Raw genomic sequence first — 26,984 nt, forward strand, 5'->3', positions numbered from 1 at the left:
TACCTTTTGACTGCCTTCATCCAATTTCCCCCTTTAAAATTGTGTTTTACTAAAAAGATCTCCAAGCTTGCTTGTAGAGCCCTTTAAACTGGCAAACAGATCCTTCCAAAGGCTCTAACCTGGAACTTTAAAAAACACAGGTTACCAGGCTCCATCCCCACGGTTTTCTATCAGCAGGGCTGGGATAGAACCTTGGCACTGTATTATTTTTTTAAGTGCCATACATGTTGCTGATGCTGCTACCCTCAGAGCAAAGGGCTACAGCCGTAGACAAACTATATGACTCAACTCTATGTATAACATTAGTCAGTAACCCAGGCTAAAAAACCCAAAACATAAACCCGACTCCACAGAGTAACCCTAACATCAGCTCCTTGCAAAGCATCTATTCATTAAGACAGCACATATTCTAACTTAATCTTTAGCAACCTTCTGCCCCCACACAACGCATATCAAGTTTACGGCACTCTCCCAAGCAGAAGGACATCTTGCTGCGTTTGACAGCCTTACCATAGCAGTAGGTCTCCTAATTATGAGGCTCTCTCAAATTTAGGAAGAGTAGCAGAATATTATAGAAAGCAGAGTAAGCTAGGAAACTTTTATTTTCAAAATGTTACTCCATTACCTGAAAACAAAGAAATTCAAGGAACTCTAAATCTCTGTTCTACTGTGAGTCCAAAAATACACCAATAAATAAGTCATAACCTGGAGCTATATAAGAATGCCCAATTGGTATATTATCTTCTCAGTTTACCAAATTGTGATTTAATCAAGAGATTTTCTGTTCCACAAGAAACCTCTCCCACAATTCTTTCATTTACTCCATAGTTCCAGGATATAGCAATACCAATAGCATAAATGCAATGTAAAGATTTCATATATTCAAATTTTGTTATGCAACTGCTACATACCAAGAAGAGTAATAGATTCTGGGGACACAGTGGTGATATAAAATAGATGTGGTCCTTGCATTCTTGATAGACAGACAACAAGTGAATAAACAATTACAAACAGTGATAAGTGTATAACTAAGTTAACAAGTGGGAGAATGGAGTGGAAATGACACTAGGACAAGTGCAAGGCCCTACTCAGAGTGGCCACAGGCTTCTGTGGTAACCTTCAAGGGTACCTTTAAGCTGTGAGGATAACCTTCAAGCTGAAACCTGAAGAAAGATGCAGAAGAGCCAGCATGTAAGGAGCAGAGCAGGAACATTCCAGAAACAAGAAAACATGTGCAGAAGCCCACAATCATCAGGACCCCGTCATCTTTTAAGACCACGGTGGTTCGATTAAAGTGGGAAAGTGTGATTAAAATGAGATGAGGCTGAAAATAGCCAGATCATGTAGGGCTCTACAGCCTTTGTTAAAAAATGTATTTTTTACTCTAAGTGCCACTGAAAGTCCATAAAAGGTTATAAGCAGGTGAATAACAAGATCGTATTTGAGTCTTTCAAAACTGGCTTTGGCTATAATGAAAAAAAACTGAAAGGGGAACAGAAAAAAGGGAAACCAGTAAAGCAACTATAGCAATGTCCAGGTAACAGATGGTGGTGGCCTAGGCTAGGGTAACAGCACTAGGAACAAAAAGTAGCTAGGTTAGAGAAATACTTTGGAGATAGAAAAGAGTCTCTGGTTGATGGACTGATTGCAGTAGATGAGAGAAATTAAAGTAGATGAGAGGAATTAAAGATGACTACTAGGTGTTTGGCTTGAGCAATTAGGTTGTGATACTTACTGAGTTTGGTGCAATGTAAGAAAGGAGAACGTTTCTAGAACTGCGCTGTCCAATACAGTAGCCGTTAGTCACACATGACTATTTACATTTAAATTTTATTAAAATTTAGCTCATCAGTCACATTCCAAGTGCTCAAGAGCCACATGTAGCTCGTGGCGACCATATCAGACCACACATATGTAGAACACTTCCACCATCACAGAAAGTTCTACTGGACACTGCGGTTCCAGAGGGAAGTTAAAAAAAAAAAAAAAATGCACCAAATGCTGAGTGATCCAGCAAGACTAAAGGTAAAAAGTATCTCTTTGACTGGTCAGCATGGAGGTCCAACAGTGAGTTCAGCAAGAGCACATTCACTGAAATAATGAAAGCAGAACACACACTGGAATAGGAGATGAAAAATGAAGACCATATCCATAGGATATCTCTTTCAGACTATGAAAGGGAGCAGAGAAATTAAAGGGGCATTAGCTGGAAAGAAACAAAGGTCGTCCAATTCCAGAATATTCACCCATTCAACAAGTATTTATTAGCACCTACAACTTCCAGATGCTGTTCTGAGTACCAGGCATACAAATCAGAAAAAGACAGTGACGGGGGAAAGAACAAGCGAGTAAACAAATGTTACTTCAGAGTATGATTAAGTGCCACAAACTAAATAAAAGAATATAATAAAGTGAAAATGAGTGAAGAGGGAAGAACTCAATCTGACATGAGCCATAAATGACAGGAAGGAACCACCTCTGCAAAGATGGAATATATTTGTATGCTATTGGGAAAGATCCAAAATGAGGTGAAAAGATTTAAAAGTCATTCACTCAACACACATTCACTGATCATCTAGTTATGTACTATTATTCTAGGTACTGGGAAGAAAACAGTAAGGAAATAGACAATAATCCCTGTCTTCCTAGAGCTCATGTTCTAGGAGGCTAAGAAAAAGGTGGTAAAAAGGTAAAATATCTATTATGTTAGACAGTGATGAGGCCTAAGGAAAAACATAAAGCGAGATAGGAGATAGAAAGTTGGGGAAGAACTGCACTTTTACGGAGTTTGCAGAGCCTATTGTTTCTAACTCCAAAGCATTCCTCCAATCTAGCTACTCTGTCCTACTGCTACTACCCTAACCTAAGCCACCACCATCTGTCACCTGGATGATTGCGGTAGTTATTTTACTGGTTTCCTCTCTTTCTTTCTTATCTCCTTTCAGTTTTATTTCTATGAAGAGTGAGAGGAGGAAAGGAGTAGGTGATAAAGAGAGTAGTCCAAACACATAGGAGTTTGTGCTTTTACAGAATGAGACGGTTAAGCCGCTGGAGGTTTTCAAACAGAGAAGTTATATGATCTATTGCTTTAAAAGGATTATTCTGGCCACTGTGTTGAGAATACGTTTAAGGGGAACAAAGGTGTAAGCAGGAAGACCAGTTAGAAGACCTGTGCAGTAATCCAGGCAAAAGATTAGGACAGCAAGGCTATGAAATGGCATGGTAAGAAATGCCTAGATTTTGGACATATTTTAAAAGGAGAGCAGACACAATTCTCAGACAGGGTTTGGATACGGGGTGCGATAAAGACAGTCAAGAACAGCAAGGTTTTAAGTGTGAGTAACTGGAAAGACTGAGTTCCATTTAGGACAGACTAAGAGAAGCAGCTTTAAGAGAAATTGGGAGCTCAGTTTTAGATATTACATTTGAGAATGCTTCTGAGACATCCAAAATGTTGGGGAAAAAGTTGGCTATCAGGATCTATAGTTCAGGGGAGAAATCCAGGCTAGGGATATAAATCTGGAAGCCATGAGCAAATAGATTAAATGTTTAAAGCTATGAGACTGGAGTGTATTTACACAATGAAAAAGGAGAGGTCCAAGGACTAAATTTTCAGCCACTACAACATAGAGGTCAGAGATGACAGAAAAAGCAAGGAAGACTAAGGAGGAACCACCAGTGAGGTAGAAATAAAACCTGCTAGCAGATGTGGTGGCCTAGAAGCCAAGGGAAACTTGTGTCTCAAGCAACTGTACCAAATGCTACTGAGAGGTTAAGTGAGATGAGGACTAGAGATTTATAACATGGTGGTCACTGGTAGGGGCTGAAAAGAAAAGGGGAGAGAGTGTATCCAAGCAATTGTTTCAAAGTGTCTTGTTCGAAAAAGCAGCAGACTGGGTGGATGAAAGGGGAAATAGGAAGAAAAGATTTTTTTGTTTTAAATGGGACAAATAATATCATGTCTGTATGCTCACAGAAGGAAAAACCAATGATGCCAGAGAAGGGAGAATGACAGGGTCGTATTCTTGAGAGCAAGAGGGAATGGGATCTAGTATAGAAATGAGCTGGTTGTCCTTATCTCTGAACGCTACAGTTTGTCCATGATGACAGAGGAGAAGGTAAAGGGCACAGTCACAGATGTGGAAGCATACAGGAATTCTTCCAATTATTCAATATGCTTTGTGAAATAGAAAGCAAGGGAAATAGATGAAAGCAAGGCTGGGGGAGTGGGTTTGGGGAGGTTTGAGGAGAGAGGAAAAAGATACAGTCATAAAGAGGGGTGAACTAAGAGACCAAGGACCACTGGACATGAAATCAGAGAGGGACAAGGTTGTTGAGAGTGTATATAAGGAAGTGATTACGATTCAACATGAAATTTCAGTTGGGTAGAAGTGAGGGTGAGGGATACTGAAAAGCTTAGAAAGACAGTGTAAGTTTCAGTGGGGCTGAAAGGCTGTTTGAATTGAAGTACTGGGGTGGTTGAATCAGATGGAAAAATAAGATCACTGGAGGAGAGGACATCAAGGAACTAAGAGGTCAGAACAGCGGAAGCATCCTCTACATCAGTGTTACTCAAAGTACCAGACCACGACACCCTAAGGAGCTTGTGCCAGATTATATAAACCAACATACTGCTTCCTCCATCAAAAAAGTTTTGGCACCAAAAAAAGTCTGCTGAACTAAACACTGAACTTAGCAACACAGGTGAGTTACATTTTGGCACAAACTCCTTACTGCAATTCATACTAGTAACAAACAGTTCACAGACCAGGTGACATTTTGAGCAGCAGTGCTCCACACGGATATTGGTATCACCAAGAACCAAGAATTATGACAGAAATAAAGACGACAGTGAGCCAGGAGATAATGGTATTCAAGGAAGTAGGGGAACGACCCAGTAAAGTTGGTAGACGACTGAAATGAGGAGGGGTAGTGGGTGGTATAATTTGATGGCATGAGAGTCAAAGCTTAAAGTTTTGGAAAAGAATGGTCAAGAAGTGATAATGAGGAACAAAGAAGACATCTACTCTACCTCTTGGTTCACCAATAAAAGGTGTGCAAGAAGAGGAAACATCTACCACTTCAGAGAGTTTCAAAGTCAGTAGCATTATCAGCGGAGAGGCTAGGTTACAGCTGGAGCAAGAACGAGAAGGAAACATTCCCAGAACAGATAGACAATAAAAAGGATTTGCTAAGGACTATGAGTTCCAGAAGGCACAATGAATGGACTTCAGGAGATGATAATATGTGGGAGATGGAGACCAAAAACAGCAATGGGATTCAAATGTGGAGGGATATGGGTAATACATACAGAAGAGTGAGGCATAACTAAAGAAACAAAGTCCTACAAAACGCATGTGTTAGGACTGACCTCTGACCAGAATATAATGCTTACTCCTTTATAAAGATGGACCCTCCATCCATGCAGATTGATAATAAGAAGGTGAAGGAGTTCCTACTTATTTAGCTTCTGATGGGGAAAAGGGGACTAGTATGACGAGCAAAGAGATGGTTAAACAGTCTTCTGTCTTAGCACTTTCTAGAGAAATGTAATACGATCTGGGGTGTAACGGCAATAAGGAGAAACCTAAGGCTCTTTGGCATATAGTCAGGGCATTCTTCAAGCATGATTCAAGAATGTAAGTATTCTTACAAAAAAGATCCAGTTTTAGTATTTTAACTATCATTACTTTGCCTTATGAGTGACTCCCAGATTTCTAATCTGTTAAACTTTATAGCCTCTTTTCATTCTATGGGGGAATAGACTGGCTGGCACTCTGACTCGGACCTAGGAAAAATGACAGCAGAATTAAGGCAGGAAACGGTGACCTATAGAGGACAACTATCAGATATGAGTTTCACCTTGTAAATGGAACACAGAGGACATTCATAAGTAAAAGTTACAACGATATAAACCTCACTCATATCTCATGTGGCTTTTCCAAGAGAAGATATCAAATTAAAAAATAATAAAATAATTTAAAAACTAAACAAACTTTAGGTAAAACAACTTTAAGCAAAGTACCAGAAAGACTAATAAGAATCTATCTAAAGAGTACCAGGTCAGCATACTATGTTTCCTATATAACATTTATGTAGTGTCTACTTTTGTATCTAAATGAACTGTTGGGTATAAAGTAATGTTTGACATTGCTACATTCTTTCAGTTGCTCAGGAAAGATTTGAAGTGTCTACCTCACCACTTTCTACACAATAGAATGGAACTCCACTTAGAAACCTCCATAGTTAGTTGGATTGAAAAATATTTCCAAGAAACCCTTGTTCCTCCCTTACACATGGGTCATTCATCTGGTATATAGAAGACTTCAAAGACAGACTCACTCCCTACACCCTTACCCCCAAACCACTTAATTATACTATAAAGTAGGGGGGCAGCTTTTAGAACCCCCTCCCTGGGAAGCAAATTACAATCATTAAGATCATCTTCAAAATGCATTCCCGAGAAAGTCTGCAGTAAATCTAACTTCTCACAATTTTATATGGATAATGTACAATAATGTGTGTACATAAATATCACAATTATTTCAGCTATCATAAAACCTGTTAATAAAAGAAACTTATTAACTAACCCTTTAACATGTGCACATCTTTTCGTTCCAAGTCAGATCTGCTACCAGCATTTAAGATAAGATTTATCACAGCTATCCTTTGTATGCCATGAGGACTGATGAACTTCAAAGAACTGAAACAGGTTAAAAATATCTCCCTCACCCCCAATTTTTTAACTAATTGTTTAACACACCTGTTACATCAGTTAAAAGGAAAATATCAGTCCAGCAACATGTAAGTTATGAAATCACAAGTAAAACCATGGGAATATGAGTGAAGAAATTAATAGATGGAAAGAAACAGGGGAGCAAAATGGCACTGCGTGAAGCAGTTTCAAACCAGCATCATCCAGCTATTCATACTTTTCAAACTGTTTTTTTTGGGGGGGGGGTTGCGGGGGAGGCCTTTTCAACAAGTTCAAAAGAAATCAGGGGCAGGAAATTTCTGGACTATTACAAGAGAAACTTTACAGTGGCTCTGTAAAGTTATATGGGGATTGCGGAACAGGCCAAGGGGTGAACACCTTGGGATGAATGTTTTGTGAAAAGTCCACTGATTAGTTTGGCTTGCATGCTATACCATATCATATAAAAACAATTGCAGTCTTCAGCACTATTTTCAGATTTTTTTTAAAACCAATGTTGGCCTATGTTTTGCGTTTTCAGCCCAGACATAGTCTGCCATTTAAACATGTAGTCAGAAAACTAAATACCCAACTTTCCAAACTCTGGAAATGAAAAACCTTGCCCTAGCAGCAAAAGATTTAACCAATATCTACTTAATTGCCTGCATAAATTTATTCTGACCAAATAGCAGTAAGCCATTAATTTAAATAAAACTAATATTCAATTAATTTTTCATTACCTAAACTTTGCTTTTCAGTTTTAAATCTAGTCTGATAATAGTTTATCACAGAAATGCAGACTTTGGCTGAAAACCAGGACATGAGTTAACGCCATCAATAAAATTTCAGGCTGACATGATTGTGTACACATAGCCAGAATTTGCCCAGCATTTTAGGTACCTTCAAATATTAAGTTTTGAGACCTCATTTAAGAAAACATTTTTAAAAACTATACTTAAGATGATCAAGTAATAAACAAGTTATTTCTCCTCCTTTTCCTTGACCCAAACCATCTTAATTCCTAAACTTATAAGTGTACGTTTCCCAGATTTCACAAAGTTAGTAATATGAACCTGTTTTAAGTTTCTAATCTATAATCGATACAAGGCATTTTTCAAGTGCCAAATATGAATCTAATAGTTTAACAAATCTTACTTCCTAAGTTATACATATATATACTTATGTATACATAGATACAGATGCATACATACCCGGAGAATCGTATTACCGTCAATCATTTAGTAGAATCATCATTATAAAAAAACTGTACTCTAAATGGACTACTGCAGATGTCACAAACTGGCAGATCCTGCCAATAGGTGTATTTAATTTGTGTTACAGTGTCTCAAAACACGAATTTCATTCACCAATGTGTGCAAATCATGGGATGCACATTAATCCAGATTTCCTGCTTCTCTTACTGGAAAAAAAATTCAGATGATGTGGAAACATGAACTACTTTCCCACACAATGGCTGGAGCTGAAGACTGGCTTAGATAGGACATGTGTTCCCCAATTTGTCGTCGTTCACAGGGTCCCAGTTAGTCCATACCTGCCTGGCCCTGGAGACACTGAGTAGTTATTCCCACTGTGATGCAAGATCAATCCTATATGGTTTGTGACAGCAATCTTACTTTAGTCACTTATCTTGAATGTCAAATTGTTGCATGCTATATAAATGAAGACAAGCAGCCTATTTCAAGAGATAAATTAGGTCCTCAACAGGCAGAATTTTTTTTTTTTAAGTAAGATGTACACAGTTTTCAGGAGAACTTTCAAATCTACTCTCATCTCATAAAAATCTTGGAAAACTGGAATAGAAGCTATTTGACCTACAGACAGTAAATGATGCAAACACTAGTTATGGACTTAGCCATTACTTATTCCACATATGATGCTTTCTGAAGGACCACAACCCATTCTGAAATAACCATTTATATAAAACAGCTGAGGCAATCTTGCCTCATGTTTTTAAAAAGGTATAACAGGGACTTCCCTGGTGGCGCGGTGGTTAAGAATCCGCCTGCTAATGCAGGGGACACAGGTTCAAGCCCTGTTCCAGGAAGATCCCACATGCCACGGAGCAACTAAGCCCGTGTGCCACAACTACTGAGCCTGCGCTCTAGAGCCCGTGAGCCACAACTACTGAGCCCGCGAGCCAAAACTACTGAGCCCGCGCGCCTAGAACCCATGCTCTGCAACAAGAGAAGCCACCACGATGAGAAGCCCGCGCACCCAAAGAAGAGTAGCCCCCGCTCGCCACAACTAGAGAAAGCCCACACGCAGAAATGAAGACCCAACAAAGCCAGAAATAAATAAGTTAAATAATTTTTTAATCTATTACAAAAAAGGTATAACAATACATTTCTTAAATAGTCAAAAATCATTATCAATGTTTCCACAAAAATATACTAAATTCCAAGAGCAAAATAGAGCAGTAAGTGATAACAGTCATTTTCCCTCCCTACTCAATCAACTTTTAAATTTCATTTCAAGCACCTATTTACGGAAAATATACAAAGTTAAAATTTTTTTTTCTAAACTGAGAATTTTCCATAAAATGACCATTTGACTTCTAAAAGCTATTTTTTTTTTAAATGTTTGCTTTTATTTATTTTTGGCTGCACTGGGTCTTCGTTGCTGTGCGCAGGCTTTCTCTATTTGCAGCGAGCGGGCGCTACTCTTAATTGCGGTGCACGGGTTTCTCAATGCGGTGGCTTCTCTTGTTGAAGAGCACGGGTTCTAGGGCATGCAGGCTCAGTAGTTGTGGCTCGGGGGCTCTAGAGCGCAGGCTCACTAGTTGTGGCACACGGCCTTAACTGTTCTGTGGCATGTGGGATCTTCCTGGACCAGGGCTTGAACCCGTGTCCCCTGCATCGGCAGGCGGATTCTTAACCACTGTGCCACCATGGAAGTCCCTAAAAGCTATTTTTAAATGGGCTTTCTTCCTGTTACTAATCAGAATCTGATTTAAAACAAGTATTTTCATAAAATAATGATACTAATAGAAACAGCAAGAACTTTTAACATAGGAGTGTGGAGAAAGGTTTTTACTGAAAATTTTAAAGGTCAAAATACTGGTATTGTGCATCACAGCACTATACAAATGTATACGCTACACAAATGCCTACAGTCACTAGGCATTGTGCTCTAGAGTTCACGTAAGTTGACTCAACTAGCTTTGTTGATACCCAGTTCTTAACACAGACATAATATTCCTTGAAAATAAAACCAAGTTGAAGACTTACTCATGTTCTACTGTATAAGAGATTTTAGACAAATTGACAATTCACTTCTTTGTTAACTTCTTCTGAGAATTTTAGTTTCTGTAATTCATTAATATGGCTAGACATGAGGGTCATTTACCCCAAAATTATACTGAGTTTTTGGTTTATAATTATGATATATTTAAGCAGAACTTCCTATTTTAAGTAACAAATAAAATTTAACCCCAAACTTAACTTTGACCTTTCTCCTGCAAATAATGGTTGAGATGACATGTTCTCAAGACGATCTTTTAATCAGCAGTAATAATATAAATAAGCTATTCTAGAATTCAAAAGGTTCCTTGACTGATGCTTTCCCATCAAAACCGTTTGTAAATATATTCCACGCAAACTTGATGGGGAAAAAAATACCACTGGCATTATATTATATCCACTGGAGGGCACTCAATGTGACCGAAGCATGCAATAGTATGCCCTAACTCTATTCTCACTCAACTGCATCAAGTTTGAGGGAGACTTTGGGGATAGGGAATCTCTCTTAAAAGAAGAGATGCCCACAATTAACAAACTTACAAAGATAGTTAAACTCTAAAAAGGGTTCCTAATGTGACTGACTTTGTCTATTAAGAGCTGCTTTTTCCTTAGGGAGAAAGCAGATTAAAAACACACTTCAAGGATACAGGCAGGGTTCAGGCCTCAACAGAAGTATCTAGATTTCAAACCTGGTCAAGCTCAGACTTGCGTAAAACACAAAAGCAGCATTCTTAAGTAAACAGAGGAAATAAAGAACTTTCTCCAGAGTTTAAGTGATGAAAAACTACACAAGTTAACTCCTACTCATTTTCAAGCAATACAAATCACATATTTTCCTTTCATGAAACTTAAGTACTTATTTTAGCCTATTACTCTATCACACCACAATTAGAAAGGTATTACATAAACAATACTCTGTTAAAGAATGAGAACTGATTCTGCAACTCAGTATCCTCTCAATGAGGGTACAAGAGGCAACAGCTACATGCTCTGGACGAATCAGCAAGCAGTAGCTCCTAGTCTGTGTTTTACTATTTACTTTTATGGTATAAAAATGTTTTTAGTCAAGGTGTTTCAACTAAAGATACCATATTCCCAACAAAGAGAGAGCTACAAGAATACAACTAAGTTAACACAACTAATGTTTTCACAACCAATGTCACAAGTCAACATGTAGCACGAAAGAGTTGCCAATACTTTTTATTAGAAGTTTGTCCTGCTCTAAATGCATTCATCCCTTCTGCCCTGGGTTGGCAATCAAGCATGCTTCCAACCAAGCTCAAAGTACAAACTTAAAATTTACCACCTCCTCCTCTACAATTATTATCAGCAACTAGTAAACCATAAAAGAGAAATAAAAGCTTATTGTAACTGGACAGATGTATATTGTTTCATTTCAATAACACAAAAGTTTCATTTGGCTGAAGATACTACATATACTCCATTTCTGTGGTTTTAAGTTCAGTGCTACTTATAACTATAAAAGACTGAGATTCAAACTTTTGAATTCTCCATGTTCCTAGTTTCAACAATACTTACGCTCCTCTTTCCACCCCTCCCAACAATAAAAAAGGATATCTGCAGATAAAGTTTTCCTAAGAACCAAATCTCAAAACACCCTTAGAGAAATCTGCCTACTTCATATTTTCCCTTTCCCATTTGGGGAGGTGGAAGAGGGAAGTGTCTATGAAAACAAAAATACACTTCATTTATATGTATAATTTTTATTCTCTTAATCACTAGTAACAGTAGGAAGCTCAATTCAGTTTCAGTTTTAATATGGGAATCTACATTTTTCTACATAATTACCTTGGTAAAGGAAATAGACAACATTTCAAAAGAAAGAAAATTCTTGAACACTTTCTGACACTTGAACACTGCTAAATTTTTTTTTTAAGCCACTTTTTTTTTTTAATTGGTTTTTCCTGAAAGTGATTTTAAATGACTGCTCTAGCCTCTGGGAGAATCTCAGGCCTAGAACTCCACAAGGGCTCTAAGTTACATACCATACTAAACTTTCTAGTGCAGTTTTTTAATTTCCCCCTCAAGGACTTCAGACTTGAATAGTCTCAGCACTCCTTTAATCCTATAGAATAGTCTTCTGGAAGCTTTTCAAGCTACTGTTGCAATCACTTTAGGGCCTTGTACATGGCCTGCAGAACAAAGACCAGGTCAAAGTAATGAATACTGGGCACAACTTAATCAAATTTTGTGAAAGGATATTCTCAAACCTTAATGGTACTTTTTTTTTTTAACCCAGATATTTGTGGGTTTAAATGTAAAAGTAAAATAAATGTAGCAGCCGCCTTAGTTCACACCGGGGGGCGGGGGGGAGGCGCGGTGAGCCTCCCAAGTAGAAGTTTACGTCACTAATTTAAGCAGATACTAAACAGCAGCATTATATAAATAACATTTCAAGCTATGTCCACTATTTCTTAGGACGAAGACAAGTTAACAGGAAGATAGTGAAGGTACTGAATGTACACCAAGGGACAATAATGAAATGGCTTCCCAAGTTCCAGACAAAATACTTTATAACTTAGCGATCTAAAAAACAGCAGCCCAGACTTTATCAAAGGCTAGCCGTCTCTTCAAGTTGCTGTCTAGTCTAAGCCACCACTATTCACGACACAAAGCTCTCGTTTCACTAAAACCACTCCTCGATTTCCTTCTGCCGACCTCTGCATACCAGCAGGCCAGTCTCCCTTCATTCACCACTCACAAACTCGGGGGGGGGAGGGGAGACCACAGATGTCTGGAAGATACAAAGTAGGAGACAATGCTCCCTCCAACAGGGAACAGAAATCGAAGGAAACAACTACATCCGACTGCCAAAGCTTTCAAGTTTAGCGGATTCAGAAGCGGGCTGTAAGAACTGAACTTCGAAAGTCTCTGTTCCAAGTCCTCTCCCCAGACAAAACACGGAACAAAGTTGCAACGCTTGAATTTCCTTCGGGCAATTTCGTAGCGAGGGAAAAATTCACCCCGCTGGAAAGTGTTCTCAAAATCAAGTTTAGCTGCCATAAAACTATCTGAATAAAGAATTTCCACGAACAAAATTTTCGAAGCAGTCAGAGGCTGAATCCCATGGGTCACTTGATAAGAGCCAGTTAGCCAGTCGCCCTCGCCCTTATTTTTCCCAGGACCTCCCTTGCACGCCGCTTTCACCCACCTGCACCGTACAAGAAAATATACGTGCAAGATATGGATTTTTATCTGTGCAAACCCTCCTGGCGCATCGCACCGTCTGCAATAACAGTTTGGATCCTCTAAGGTTTAAAGTTGCTTCGATTTAAACAAGCGCACTCACGCCGGCAGGGCATTAAAAAAAAAAAATACTAACGATCCTCTTAACAATCCGTCCTTAAGCACGAAAGGGGGAACCTGGAGATGGCACCTCGGGTGGCGTCCCAGGCCCAGCGCCCGCACCCCAACTCCCCGCGGAGGCCGGGAAGGCGGAGTCCCCCGTCCCCACCCCGCCCCCCACCCCGGCGCATCCCGAGGCGCAGGGTCCCTCCCCCAAACTCAGCCGCGGCCGAAGCCCCGGACAGAAACCACAGCACTCCCCCCCACACCCCGCCGGCCATCCGAGCTCCAGGACGCGCCCTCGCGGCGCCCCCTCCCCGAAAGCGGTGCCCCCCGGGCCCCCGAGGAGCGGCGCGACCGGAACCGGGCCAGGCCGCCGCCCTCCACCCCCCGAGCGCGGCCCGCCTCCGCCGCCTCTCCGGCGTCCCCAGCCCGCAACCCCCGCTCCCCACCCGGGGCCTCTGGGCTGCGCTGGGCCCGGTTCCCAGGTGCCGCCGGGACCGCGCGCCCGCGACGAAGTTTGGCTCCGAAGCGGGAGTGGGAGCAGCCCCAGAAGGGTAAGGAAAGGAGCGCCCAAGCACCTCAGGGGAACAGGCTCCTCCCGCCGCGGTAGTCCGACCGTCCTCGGCCTGCAGTGGCGGCTCGACGGGGATCGGAGCTGCTCCTCGGACCTTCCTCGGTCTCCGCCTCCCCTCGCTCTCCGCTCCCGGGGCCGGCCTAACGCGGCTGCCACAGACCGAGAGGCTTAAAATGGCGCCGCACAAGGAGCTCTTATAAGTCGCGCAGGAGCCTCTGTATCCTGCCGCCAGCGGCGCAGCGCGAAGCGTTCCGCCGCGCGAGGACAAGGGGCGGGGCGCGGGGGGGCGGTGGAAAGTAGTCCCCGCGCTGCGGAGCAGCCCGCCGCTGTCTGCCGGCCCGGGGCAGGGGCGGGGCGCACGCGTCCTCTCCGGACGCTGTCCCGGGTAGAGGCCGGCGGCTGCCCCGCCGTGCGGAACGGGAGAGCGGCCCGCTAAGGCGCCGTGGTCCGAGTCAGGGAGGCCGGGGGCCCCCGCGAGCCGGGGTAGGCTGGGGGGAGGACGACGCTGGTACTCTCCACTGTCCCGAGCCCGACGTCCCCGCCTCGCGCGTGCCCCGGGCCGTGAGAGCGGACACGGGGCTGGCCGCCCGCTGCCCGCTGCTCGCGGGAGGCGGCATCGGGACCCAGGCCCTCCGGGGCCGAGCGGGCCAGGCGGCACAGGTCCCGGGAGGGCGGAAGTTCGGGGCCGGGGCCGCGCCGGCGGCGCGGGGAATGAGGTCGGGGCCCGCCCGCTCCGGGCGCTGCTGGGCGCCGCCGCCGCCCGGCTCCCGGTCAGGGGACCCCGGCGCGTTCGTGCTTCCGCCGTAGTTGCGGTCTGGGCCCCAGGCTGCCTGCAGGACTTGGCTCGCAGGCGAGCCAAGAGCCCCAGAGCCCCGCCACGGTCCGGATCGTGGATCTCGCATCCCTACCGGCTGTTCACCCCGAATCTAGAAATGAAGTACCCGGCCGAGCCGCCGGCTCTCCCCACTCCCGAAAGCTGTGAACTCGCGTTAGGATAGGCGCCTAGCCCGCAATTCAACAAGTCCTGATGAGTCCCTACTGTGAACAAATGACTGATAGAAATGGACTAGCTCTAGAGCCCTGCCAACTAGGTTAATTCTTACAGATTCCATTTTCATCTGGTTCCACTTTGTTACTAAGTATCAATAGATTTTTGTGGTGGTGGCGAGGATTTTTCTTTGGAGGAGGTGCATTTATAGGGTATCACTTATTTAAGAAATCCAAGTATGTTGTTTATGGAAAGAGCTATCGATTAGGCAGCTTCTAATTTTTAAAAACGCATTTTCTATTCTTCAAAAACATTTTCGAATTCGTCTTAATAGGTTGAAGTTGGTTCTTCATTTACCTTGGAAATGTCTCCATTGTAATCCAGCAGGATTGGCATTTGTCAAAGCTGAAAAAATTATGATCGATTCACTTTCTCTAGTCTGTTGTTGTATGCTTATTTTTCCTCCAAAACAACGGAGAGAGTACAAAAAGCAACAAAGTTATCTTGAGGCTTTTATCTCTGTAATTAATGCATGCAAACAATAGGTCTTTATACATAGGTACTGGCAGGAAACCGTCTTACTCATTCACTCATGGAGTAGGTTATGTAGTTTTACGCATAGCTATGCTTCAGGGGCAACATGTTCTTTAAATAATTCAATTTTTTCCCCTATCTTAAGGATATTTTATTATATACCGTGGTAATGTTAACTGCTGTCTATCACCATAGCATACGTGGGGCCCTGCAGTGGGAAAAGTCCACAGGCTAAGATGATGTTCAGTGAGATCCATTGTCTACAACGACTTTCTCATTTGTGCCTTTGCTAGTAGTTCTGTAGAATTAAGAGTAGAGGATGGTTGCAGTTAACCATCTGGTCATAATTTGAACAGATCGAAAGGAAAAAGATACTTCATCAAAGCAGTGTTTCTAATATAAACTTAAAACTGTAAATGGCATTTTTTCAGGTACCGAGCCCCAATTTTAATGTTTATATACACAGTTAAAGAATATGCAGTTGATTTGATTAAAGTCATATATTTAAAATAAGATGACTAATAAATATCAGAGTAATTTTTTAACAGACGTTTCCTTTTTCTGTGTTCAGGTTTGGTTCTGTTTTGCTGAATAAGGCACACTATTAAAACTGGTTAAGGAATATCTGCACCATTAGAACATCTAAAGGATAAAAACTCTTCTAGGTTTGTATTTCTCTATTTAGATGCCAAAATAATTGAAGCATTTTTCTATAATTTAGATATCTTAATCTAAATTTATAATTAATATTTAAAATCTCTAGTTAATACTTTAAGCAAACACATGTTAGTAAAGGAAATGTAAAATTTGCAGCAGGCTATTTTTCCCATCACATCTAAGTGTACTGAAGAATTACTGGGTGACTAGCACTAAGACGAATTAGTTGAATTTAACAAATTGCTCAGAATTTTTATTTGCTTATCCCCAAGATAGAAATTGTTCCAATTGCCTCACCAAAAATATGAGATGAATAACTTCTCTGAAATGAAGACAAATATTAACATTAAACCAACAAGAAATACAAGCATCAAAATACCTGATGAGTTGGTGAAATAAGTGATTTTGTAAAAATGATTTTTAAAAATTGACCTTGGGCAATATATTTCATAAAAAACACTTGGTTATCTTTTTACACCTTTTCCTTCTAGAGCTAGCCACTTGGGTTTGACGTGAATTAATCCATTTCGTGAAACTGCAGAGGACAAATGGTTCTAAATTTCAGGCTGTGTTCCTGGAAACCAAACGTGTCTCCAGCTGGTTTAACAGAGGAAGTATTACCTGTCATGATTTCAGACCATTGGCACATCCAGCAGTGGTTCCATGGAGCCTGAAGGTACAGCGTCCCTTCACTAAAACACATACTTTTGAATCACCTTAGGCAAAGAAAGAAATGCCCAGATTGTTTTTGCACTTCCGACAGAAACATTAATCAAGGCAGCATTGCAAAGAAGGCCCGTTCCCTTTTGGGACAGTTAACTCTATCAAATCCACTAATTAAACATTTATTGAACACTAAGACAATGGGCTTCCTTTAGAGAGAAATGGATGCCTGGCTCCTTTTGATGAGGATCCTTAAATGAATGTGTAATTGTAATTGTTAAGAAGCCCTCCTTGAAAAGAAACAGAAACAGTAGAAAACAGTGAAACGAGGGTGTGGTCTCTTGTGGACAATCTGAATCTCCTTGGGAAGAATCCTCCCCCAGCAGAAAGGTAAGACTAAATAATATTCCATGCATTTATAAACAATAACTCCCGACTCTCTAAGAAGACTCGTTCAAAAATATTTCTTTTCAACAACCTGCAAACACTGGACAAAAATCAGAATCAGCTTTTCATTTAGCAGTTCATCAAGTGGGCTGTTTATGGATTGGGGCTTTTGATTTGCAACCCATCATCTCAGGGTTCAGTGTTATCTTTTGATTTCTTTCCAGCTGAACAGACTAAGTAGTTGTAAATACCTCTTGTCAGACTACATGGTTGGCTATTCTTACACACAGAAGTCATCTAGGAACCCACTGGGCAAATTCGGCGGAGAGCCACTATGGAAAGCTTGCATCTGGTGTGCACTGCGGCACGAGGGGGGGCAGTGAAGGTGGTGGGAGGCGATGTCCATGGTGGTGGCGGCGGCAGCAGCAGTGGTAGTTATGTTCATGGCCGCTTCAGCTATGCCAGGAACACTTTTCATGCATGGAGTTACGTGTTCTCCAGGCCTTCATTGGCTTGACACAAGAGTCTCTGCCATACTAAGGAAGTACATTTTAATGGCTACCATAGAAGGTGTAAGGAGAAGCAATGGAGACATCGTCCATCATATTCAAAGAGCACAAAGGTATATGTTTCTCAATGTTTCTAAGAACTAAGACAAACACCGCTGCATTGCTAAGAAATCATGCTTTGGAGACATACCTCCCCCAAACATACACACACACACACACACACACACACACACACACACACCTCTCTATTAAAAATTTCAAAATGGTTGCAGATACTTCATTCACAAGAAGGTTAAAGGCGTTTCCCATCGAAAGAAGGATTAACTTACCGGAGGATTCTGGGACTGCAGATGTATACTGCGACAAAATCCTAAATTCATCGAAAAAAATCATTTCTAGACTCCAGCTGCTAAAAATAATAGAATTATAGTAAATCATGGATAAGATTAAAACAAGCCATTTTCACATTCCAAAGTGTTCAGGAAAAAAATGATTCTTTTCTTTTAACTCCTTTCTTAAACAATGCAAATTTTAAAGTAGCTTTTTCTTTCCAGAGCACGCAGCGCCATGAAATCGATAATTTTTGATCTTTCGGTTAGTAGGCAACATGGTGAGCTATTGCAGGGACTGCAGGCAGCAGACATGTTCTTGTCAGCTAAAAATTTTCATATTGTTTTTGAATCCATTGAGATTTGTAGATGTGATACCACTGGTTTTTTGTTTTAGCTTGCACTAGGCTATAGGGACACAAACCCTCAGTTTATCGACATATCCAGGTCTATTGCTTTATATATATTAAAAACAGGGAGTCTTACTGGATCTTAAACAAAAAATTATGTAAAAGGAGTGGCTGGTGTGATTATAATCCCATCATGCAGGGTCCACGGTTCCCATTTAGTGAAATTTCGCAGAGGGCAACTTCTTAAGAACATCCCTGCTGTGCAGAGTGAAAAGCATGAACAAACCAAAGACAGAATTCATCTGTGTTTATATTTTACAAACAATGAAAAACCTACTCTTTGTATGCCTTTTTTCCCCCACCTTATTATTTCATGAAAACTGCAGCATTTTCCCCGCCCCCATCCAAACACTCACCACCCCAGCACTGCAGTATTCCGTCCCTCTGTTGCTTCTCCTTCGTCTTCTTTTTCGCTTTCACAAATTCTGCACGCGCCATCTTTGTGTGGGGTGATTCTTTGCTAATTTCGGTTACCCATTCTCTCACAAATCGGTTCAGAAATAGAAAATTATAGTGTGCTTTGGGGCTTAATTTGCCTAAATTTCTTCCAGCCTTCCCTTCTGACACAGAAACATGGAAACAACAGGGAGGGGGGGCAAAAAAAGAGATATTTCTATTATTGCCATAACCTGTTGTATACAGTGGTGATAAGAAATATTATTAACATAATAGCAACAGCTGCAGCCTAATAGAAGCTATGAGATAATTAATGTGCTACAACAAATTAATTTGCTGCAGGTGCCTCTGCTGCGAACTGAGTAACCCATGCCATATAAAGTCTAAATAAAATGATGAGTCCCCCCACATGCTAAAAGAATACAGAGCAAAACGTCTTGTTCAGTAAATATTATGCGTGCCTATTGTAAAAAAAGAAAAAAATCCTCCCCAGCCCCTTCCCCCCTGTCCCCCACCAACCTATCTCAAATGGTTTAGTCATCAGTGGATAACAGTGGAGTTGGATCGGGTGTTTATGTGTATGAGTGTGTATGAACGCAGGTGGAGGGTATAGCTTTCTTAAACATATGGAAGTTTGATGCTGGGTCTTAGCTGGAAAACGTATGGAACAGCTATAGATTTCTTTTTAAAAATCAGCTCCATTGGTTTTAAAACAAAAATTAGTGTATTCATGTGTATAACCAGAAGGAAAATAACAGTGTTGAGCTGTAGCCCATCTTTTAAAGCTAATTAATCTTTTAAAAAACCACCTCTCTTACAAAAAAAAGGAAATGTGTTTATAGTGTGGCACTCTTCATTGATGTGAAAGAGAGACTTTTTCTTTACTCTCACTTGCTGTCAAGTTGAGTGTTTATGGAGAATGATTGCTGGTTATATCACAAGTGTGTTCCAGAAATACACCGCATCAGACAGGGCAGCATGGACAGGGCCTGGGGAAGGTCACAGTGCCAGAAGCAAATGTCCATTTTCCGTTTTGCACCACTCAGCAAAAAATAACTTTGAGCCTAGAAAAGTGGAGGAACATAGAGATTGATTTTTTTAACTACTTGACCAAAAAAAAAAAAAATTCTCTTAGCGTAGGGATATAGTCATTTCTGAGTTTTCTCCCAATAATGCTACCGAAGAAAATGACATTTCTGTTTTCATTGCAGCCTCAGTTTGTTGTTTGTTTAAAAGTCAAAAAATATAAATTTTACCATTGATCTAAATTTTCAAGGATATTGTTTACTCAAATTTACTTTATTGGATGATCTTAAATTTTAATTCTAAATCTTACAATAAATTAGATCTATAGTTTCTTAAACAATGCATAGATTTTTTAAAATAGCATTTTGCTTTAACTTTGCAGAAATTTTATTTCTAGGAGAGGATATAAAATTATTCAAACAGAACACTGTTCCGGCTGTATCCAGAAGGGACACTGCATTTGCACGGGTTTTCTTTTAAATATATTTTACTTCACATATTCTTTCAGGTGGACAGCAATGCTCTGAGTTACCACCATTCTCTAGACGAAATTACCGTGTATTTGTCACACCATTTCTCATGCAGTGACGGACATACATTTTACTCCGTCTTTCTTTTGTTTATGCTAAAGCTTTTTCTTCATAATCCACTTTCAAATCTGCCCACATTTTGAATTTATGATTATAGAATCTGAATTAGGGGGGGAAAGAAATAGAAACAAAGACTGTATTGTTTTTCTCATAAAAAGAGGAGAAACAGCCAATTCTTTGATAAAAATGAGAAAAGTTGATAAGTATGGAATATATCCATCTCCTCTGGGATTTTCCAGTAATTTTGATGTTAGTCGACTGTGTCGTTCCACACAAATGGAACTCTGTGAAATCATATAGTTCTATAATTATGAAATCAATTAGAGAAAGAAAAAATGCTTCAATTTCTGTTGCTTTAAGGGATCATCCATTCAAAATATTACCCTTCCCCTATAAACTGTATTAGAATCTAAGCTATAAGAAATCAAGACTGTAAGTGTCTAACACACATATTCCTCTTTCCTGTGAATGTTCTCTTTTCATAGCATCATGATGCCAAATCTCTCAACCTTTCCTCATAAGACTTAGTTTTCAGAACCCTTATTCTTACATTATCAGAACAAGGGACACTGTGCAAGTTCTAAATAGTAGAAAATGATTGTTGTAAACCAGCTTGCTCTGGGGTGGTTTGTTACACGGGAAAAGCTAACTAATATAGCTAAGATGATGCAACTTTCGCCTTGTTTTTAATAATCACATCATACCACAGGTTTATCCTGAGCTTGTTGTCTTCTAAAACAAAAATGTCTAAAGATTTTAAATTATGCAGTCTGGTTAGTAAAAAAATTTTGAGCATATGCTCTCTAGATGTCTATTTATTTAAATCATATACAGGTACTGCTGTCAATACATATATTAAATATCAATGAAGCTTGGCTTCTTTTTTTTAAGATAAAAGGTCAGTATAGGAGTTGCAGTATTTTATTTCCTCATCCCAATAGATCCTCCTGGGCACCTTTTGGGTTATATTCCCACTATTCAGGACCACTCTTCTAAAACTATGAAATCTTCCACAAAATCTGCCTTAAAGCATTGTTCATCTATTCTGAATGTGTGCAATTTGTTTTTTAAAACTAAACTCAGCTTTATTTATCATAGTTGCTGATTGTTGCAGAACCCTTTTGGAAATTACACATTGATCTTTTCTATTAACTGAGTTTAAATAAACCCCCTTTGGTTAAAAAAAAAAAAACAAACCACCATTTGTTTTTCTAGCAAATGTACCTAGAATATATACTGGTTTGTGGGGTCTCTTGCATCACCATTTTCTCTTGGTATTTAACTCTTTTGTGTATGTGGATATGTATCCCATTTCTTTCTTTAACTATGTTTTAAGAAGGGGGTGTTGGGGACTTCCCTGCTGGTCCAGTGGTAAAGAATCCGCCTTGCAATGCAGGGGACGCGGGTTCCATCCCTGGTCAGGGAACTAAGATCCCACATGCCGCGGGGCAACTAAGCCCAAGCGCCACAACTACTGAGCTCACATGCCTCAATGAGAGAGCCCGTGTGCCGCAAACTACAGAGCCCACGTGCTCGGGAGCCTCTGCACCACAACTAGAGAAGAGAAAACCCGCATACCACAACTAGAGAGAAGCCCGCCCACCACAATGAAAGATCCCGCGTGCCACAACCAAGACCTGACACAGCCAAAAATAAATAAATAAAAGAAGGGGGTGTTAATGACATTTTCAACAAAGAGGATGAGGATGCCTTTTCAATGTCAAAAGATTCTGAGATACCTCACATGATAGTAGCTGTACTTTTAGTATCTGTTGATTAAGAATCTGCATGATGACAAAAAGCTACTATAAAATCAGTAAGGCTTTTAAACAAATTTGTGTTTTATTAATCACTGTGGAATCTACATGAATGTGAATACTAATCACAGACATATGTGGAAGACTCATTTTTCAGTGCACAGACGATTCTTCATGCCCTTCTGGGGTATTTGGGCCCTTGCTTAACTTGGTAATGAGAAAGCCACTGCAGGAATGAAAACAGGAAACACAAATCCCACTCTGTGGTGCACTAGTTCAGTGACCTGGACAGACTCTTTAACCTCTCTGAGTCCTGGCATCCCCTCTGTAGTGGCAGAAACAGCAGTGGTGGTGGGAGTCACAGTAATCCAAATGGTGACATCCATTTGCTCAGGTTATAAGCTAGATACACAGAGCTGGAATTTGAACTCTGTACTGTCCAGTGCAGTAGCCATTAGCTGTGGGTGGCTATTTAAAGTTAAATGAATTAAAGTTAAAATAAAATAAGGTTAAATTAAATTTTAATTCCTCGGTCTCATTGGCACATTTCAAGCACTCAGTAGCCACATTTGGCTACCATATCGCACAGCATGAATAAAGAGCCATCATCAGTTCCACTGGGCATTGCTGAACAAGACTGTCCAACTGCAAAGGTTGTACTTTTGCCACTGGATTTAAATCTTCCTTACTCATACATTCCTTTACTTTTCCATCCATTTAGCAAACATTTACTGAATACCTACTACATGCCAGGCACCATGTTGAACACTGGGGAGTTATCTCACTGTGTTGTTGTCAAGGGCAAATGTATAGACATAAAAGAGCTTTCTAAGCTATAAAGTTTTAGATGAAAGTGAGATACTTGTAGGTTGTAGTTGCTATTATAGTAGGGCTCCGCTTCATTGAGGGCGGGGTCTATGTTACTCTTCTTGGAATCCGCTCCTCCCTCCCCCACCCCACCTCCAGCACGTACCCATCAGATGTGAATGCATAGCTTCCCGTTATAGTGCATATGTGTCAGTTTTTATCCATCCACTTTCTGAACCCTTTTCCTAAATTAGGGGAATTCATCAGGTAGCGTATGGGCCGTGGAGCTGGATCATGGGCATGATGCCTCAGCTCAGCCAATCAGATTCTCTGCTTGGGACTCTGAAACTAGAGCGCATGACGTGAAGAAGCAGGTTTACTTATTTCAGTGACTGCAGCAGTTATGTCCACTTTCTACGCAACTGTCACTTTACCGGATCTACGATGGTTAATCTTAAAGGCAACTTTATTTTGTCCACCCCAACCTGACACCCCCTTAAGCCTCCTTCTTAGGGATAGTCCCACCATTACCATTGGATGCCACATGAAATGAATGCCCGTGACTTTCCTGGCCTTTGTCAGCTAACAAAGTTTTCTGGTCACTACGTTGCAAAACACGGTCTCAATTTAACACTTCCATCTTCAGTCGAAGGTAAAAATTCTCCCCTCGTCCCAGCTAGGGCTGCGAGGAGGGTGGCTTGACTCCTGCCTCACACCATCATGTCCTCCCCGCCGCCCAGTTGCTGTTTTTGACCCTTCTGGGGTTGCGGCCATGAGGAAAGGTAAGAGGAACGTAGTATTTCTTAACAGACTGGTTACTGTTGTCAACTGGCTTTTGCTCTCTGGGTCCGGCCAATGATTAAAGGTGGCCCTGTTGTGGACATTCTTGTGGGTTCTTGGGCAGCTCCCCTGCCAGAACACTCTGCCCCTCCCTTGGGTACGGAGTGACTCCACAACAGCCCCTCTGACGTTCTCTTCAAGGATCTGCCTCCAACCTCGATCTCTCATCCCTTTCACGTCCTCACTACGCTCAGTTCTGGGTCATCTGCTTTGACATTTCTGCCTGGTGACCTGCCCCATACCTTACTCTGACATTTAAAAATTGTCATATCTTTGTGGCTCACTTGAACCTTCTGGCCTGACCTCCTGCTCCCCTAGGGACAGCAGTGAGGGCGATGACAACAGTGACCTCATCAGATGCTTCTGTGGGTATTGTTTCCTCACCTCCTTGGGCTTCAGCTTTTATTTTGAGCCTGTTGCTTCTACCTTCCTGGTGATTCTGTGAATTATCTAATAGCCTTTCAATACATTCTTTTTCTGCTTTAGCCAGCCAGTCATTTTCTATTCCTTAAGTTCAACACCTGCTCTGATAAGCATTTCCATTGTAATGTGTTTTTCTAAATAAATTCATTTATTTTTGGCTGTGTTGGGTCTTTGTTGCTGCACGCGGGCTTTCTCTAGTTGCAGCGAGCCGGGGCGGGGGGGGGGGCTACTCTTTGTTGTGGTGCACACGCTTCTCATTACGGTGGCTTCTCTTGTTGCGGAGCACGGGCTCTAGATGCGCGGGCTTCAGTAGTTGTGGCTCGCGGGCTCTAGAGTGCAGGCTCAGCAGTTGTGGCGCATGGGCTTAGCTGCTCCACGGCATGTGGGATCTTCCCGGAGCACGGCTCGAACCCGTGTCCCCTGCATTGGCGGGTGGATTCTTAACCACTGCACCACCAGGGAAGCCCCGTAATGTATTTTTGACTGTTGTCTATCTATCTCCCTAGTTTGCATCTAGTCACTATATCTCCAGTATCCTTTCACATTGCAAAGCAATGCAGGCACCATGTACAACAGTCAAACAAATCCGAAATATGTAACATGGAATAAAAAAGTGCTACATAATTCCATGCCCCTCAGATTTCCATGTTCATCAGCATTTCTAAATTTATTTTGGAAGCAAATAATAGATTCACATATTTTAAATATATTTCACCCTATCCACAAGTTACCATCACCACAACCCTCACCTTAACTCTCTTATTTCTTCCGTATCCCGCCACTTTCTCTATGCATATGTAAACAAACATGACCTTGTGTTATTTTCCTTTTACCCTCCCCCCTTTTTACGCAAAGATAGTATAATCTTCTTGCACTTTACTTTTGTCACTTAACAACGTATCTTGGAAATCTCACCACATCCACTACCCAGAGAACTGCCTCAATTGTTTTTAAAGCTGAAGAAAGACAAATACTGTATGATATCGCTTATATGTGGAATCTAAAAAAATACAACAAACTAGTGAATATAACAAAAAAGAAGCAGGCTCACAGATACAGAGAACAAACTAGTGGTTACCAGTGGGGAAAGGGAAGCAGAGAGGGACAACACAGGAGTAGGGGAGGAAGAGGTTCAACTATTATGTAAGAAATAAGTTACAAGGATATATTGCACAACATGGCGAATATAGCCAATATTTTATAATAACTATAAATGGAGTATAACCTTTAAAAACTGTGAATCACTATATTGTACACCTGTAACTTATATAATATTGTACAGCAACTATACTTTTTTAAAAAGCTGCATTTTAACTCTCCCCTTCCCATCGATGGACGTTAGATTGTTCCCAAGAGTTTGTCATTACAAATAGCACTGCATAAATCATCTTACACGTGTGTCATTTACGACCGGTGCAAATCTTAACTGTAGGATAAATTCCTGGAAGTGGGACTGCTGAGTCAAAGCGTATATGTACCGGGAGGGCGGAATCAGTACTAGGTACTGTTAGATTCCCAATAACTAGTTGGCACTCCCAATTGCCATAGATAGGTGTTGTAACAGTGTCTCTTCTCACCAGCAATGAGAGAGAGCCTGTGCCCTGGGAGCTTCACTGATGGAGAGTGTGGGGAAAGATGCTGCCCTGCCTGACCCACACCCGCTAGAAGGTCTTCTCTAGACCAGCTGCCACTCTGCCCCAGGGCTTCTTTCTGGCTCCAGGAAACAGGCTTGACCTGTGTGTGAGCCTGGGGGATGGACAAGGCAGAAACGCCTGAGAGTTCATTCTCCACAAGCAACCATCAACCAGTGATGGTCAGGGAGTTGGTGGATAAATACCTCAGCTTCCCGTTCTTAGAGGGGATAACCTTGGAATGTGTTCTGCACTGTCCCCCACGGTTCTCCAACTGAGCTCCAGAACACACCCTTCATAACACCTTTCCCTTTCCTCCTTACTTCCCTACCTGTGTTTCCTGCCCTCACCTCCCAAATAAACTACCTACACTGAAATATTCATCTCAGGGCCTGCTTCTGGGAGAACCCAATTGAACAGCCTGTCATCAAAATTTTGGAATTGTATCAATGATATTGCAATGTCATTTGGATTTGCATTTCTCTTGTGAGTGAAGTTGAGCATATATTCATTCATTTGAGCTCTTTTTAGTTCTATTTCTGTGAACTGATAGTCGTCTTTTGTCTATTAGTCTCTTCAATTTCTATAAAAATCACTCCATAATAGGAAGATTAGCTCTTTGTCTGCAATATGAATATTTTTTCCAGTTTGTTGTCCTTTGTTTTTCTGTTTTTCTGCTTTTCTCCCTCTCTTCCTTCTCCTCTTTTTTTTTTTTTTTGCCATTCAGAAGTTTTACTTTTTATGTAGACAAATTAATCAGTCTTCTCTTGTCTCTTCTGTATTTTGAGTCATAGTAAGAAATGCTTTCCTCCGTTCCAAGTTATAGAAGAATTCCATGTTTTCCAATAAATCTTTAAAAAAAACCTTTAGCTTGCATCTTTAACCCACTGGAATTTATCCTAGTGGATATTCATCAACAGTTACCTTCATCATGCTTCTCCTGCACTGTGATCTCTCTCCTAGAATCACAATCACCCTGCAACTGCCCTTGGATAACTTTGAGCGAGGTGTCCTATTTCACTGCCCCAACCTATTTCCTCTTGTAGATGATTATGGATCTCTTGGCTTTCCTCTTAAGTTGGCCTTTACCACCCTTAGTAGCAGAAGAGTTTCCTGCTGCAGCATTTTTCTACCTGCAATAGCTCCCCTGTATCTTTTTCTTACTGAGCCCATGGGTTATCTCATCTGATAGCGTACATT

General features: G+C 41.2%; 1 protein-coding gene across 4 annotated transcripts in view; it reads right to left on the minus strand.

The window, feature by feature from the left end:
- CTNNB1 (catenin beta 1) overlaps window positions 1-14,004 on the minus strand; it is a 51,031-nt gene extending 37,027 nt beyond the window's left edge. For 3 of the 4 annotated variants that reach the window (XM_089919144.1, XM_022563642.3, XM_022563638.3), the window contains exon 1: window positions 13,842-14,004. The gene's annotated coding sequence lies outside the window, so the exon portion shown is untranslated. Of the gene's footprint in view, window positions 1-3; window positions 126-13,841 lie in introns of those variants that run through there. The other variant, XM_089919142.1, reaches the window with a different exon arrangement.
- Between the last annotated feature and the right edge of the window lie 12,980 nt (window positions 14,005-26,984).

The sequence above is a fragment of the Delphinapterus leucas genome, chromosome 10, assembly GCF_059928025.1.
Source record: "Delphinapterus leucas isolate spDelLeu-1000000601 "Yukka" chromosome 10, BTC_Dleu_Yukka2, whole genome shotgun sequence".
Classification (NCBI taxonomy): Eukaryota; Metazoa; Chordata; class Mammalia; order Artiodactyla; family Monodontidae; genus Delphinapterus; species Delphinapterus leucas.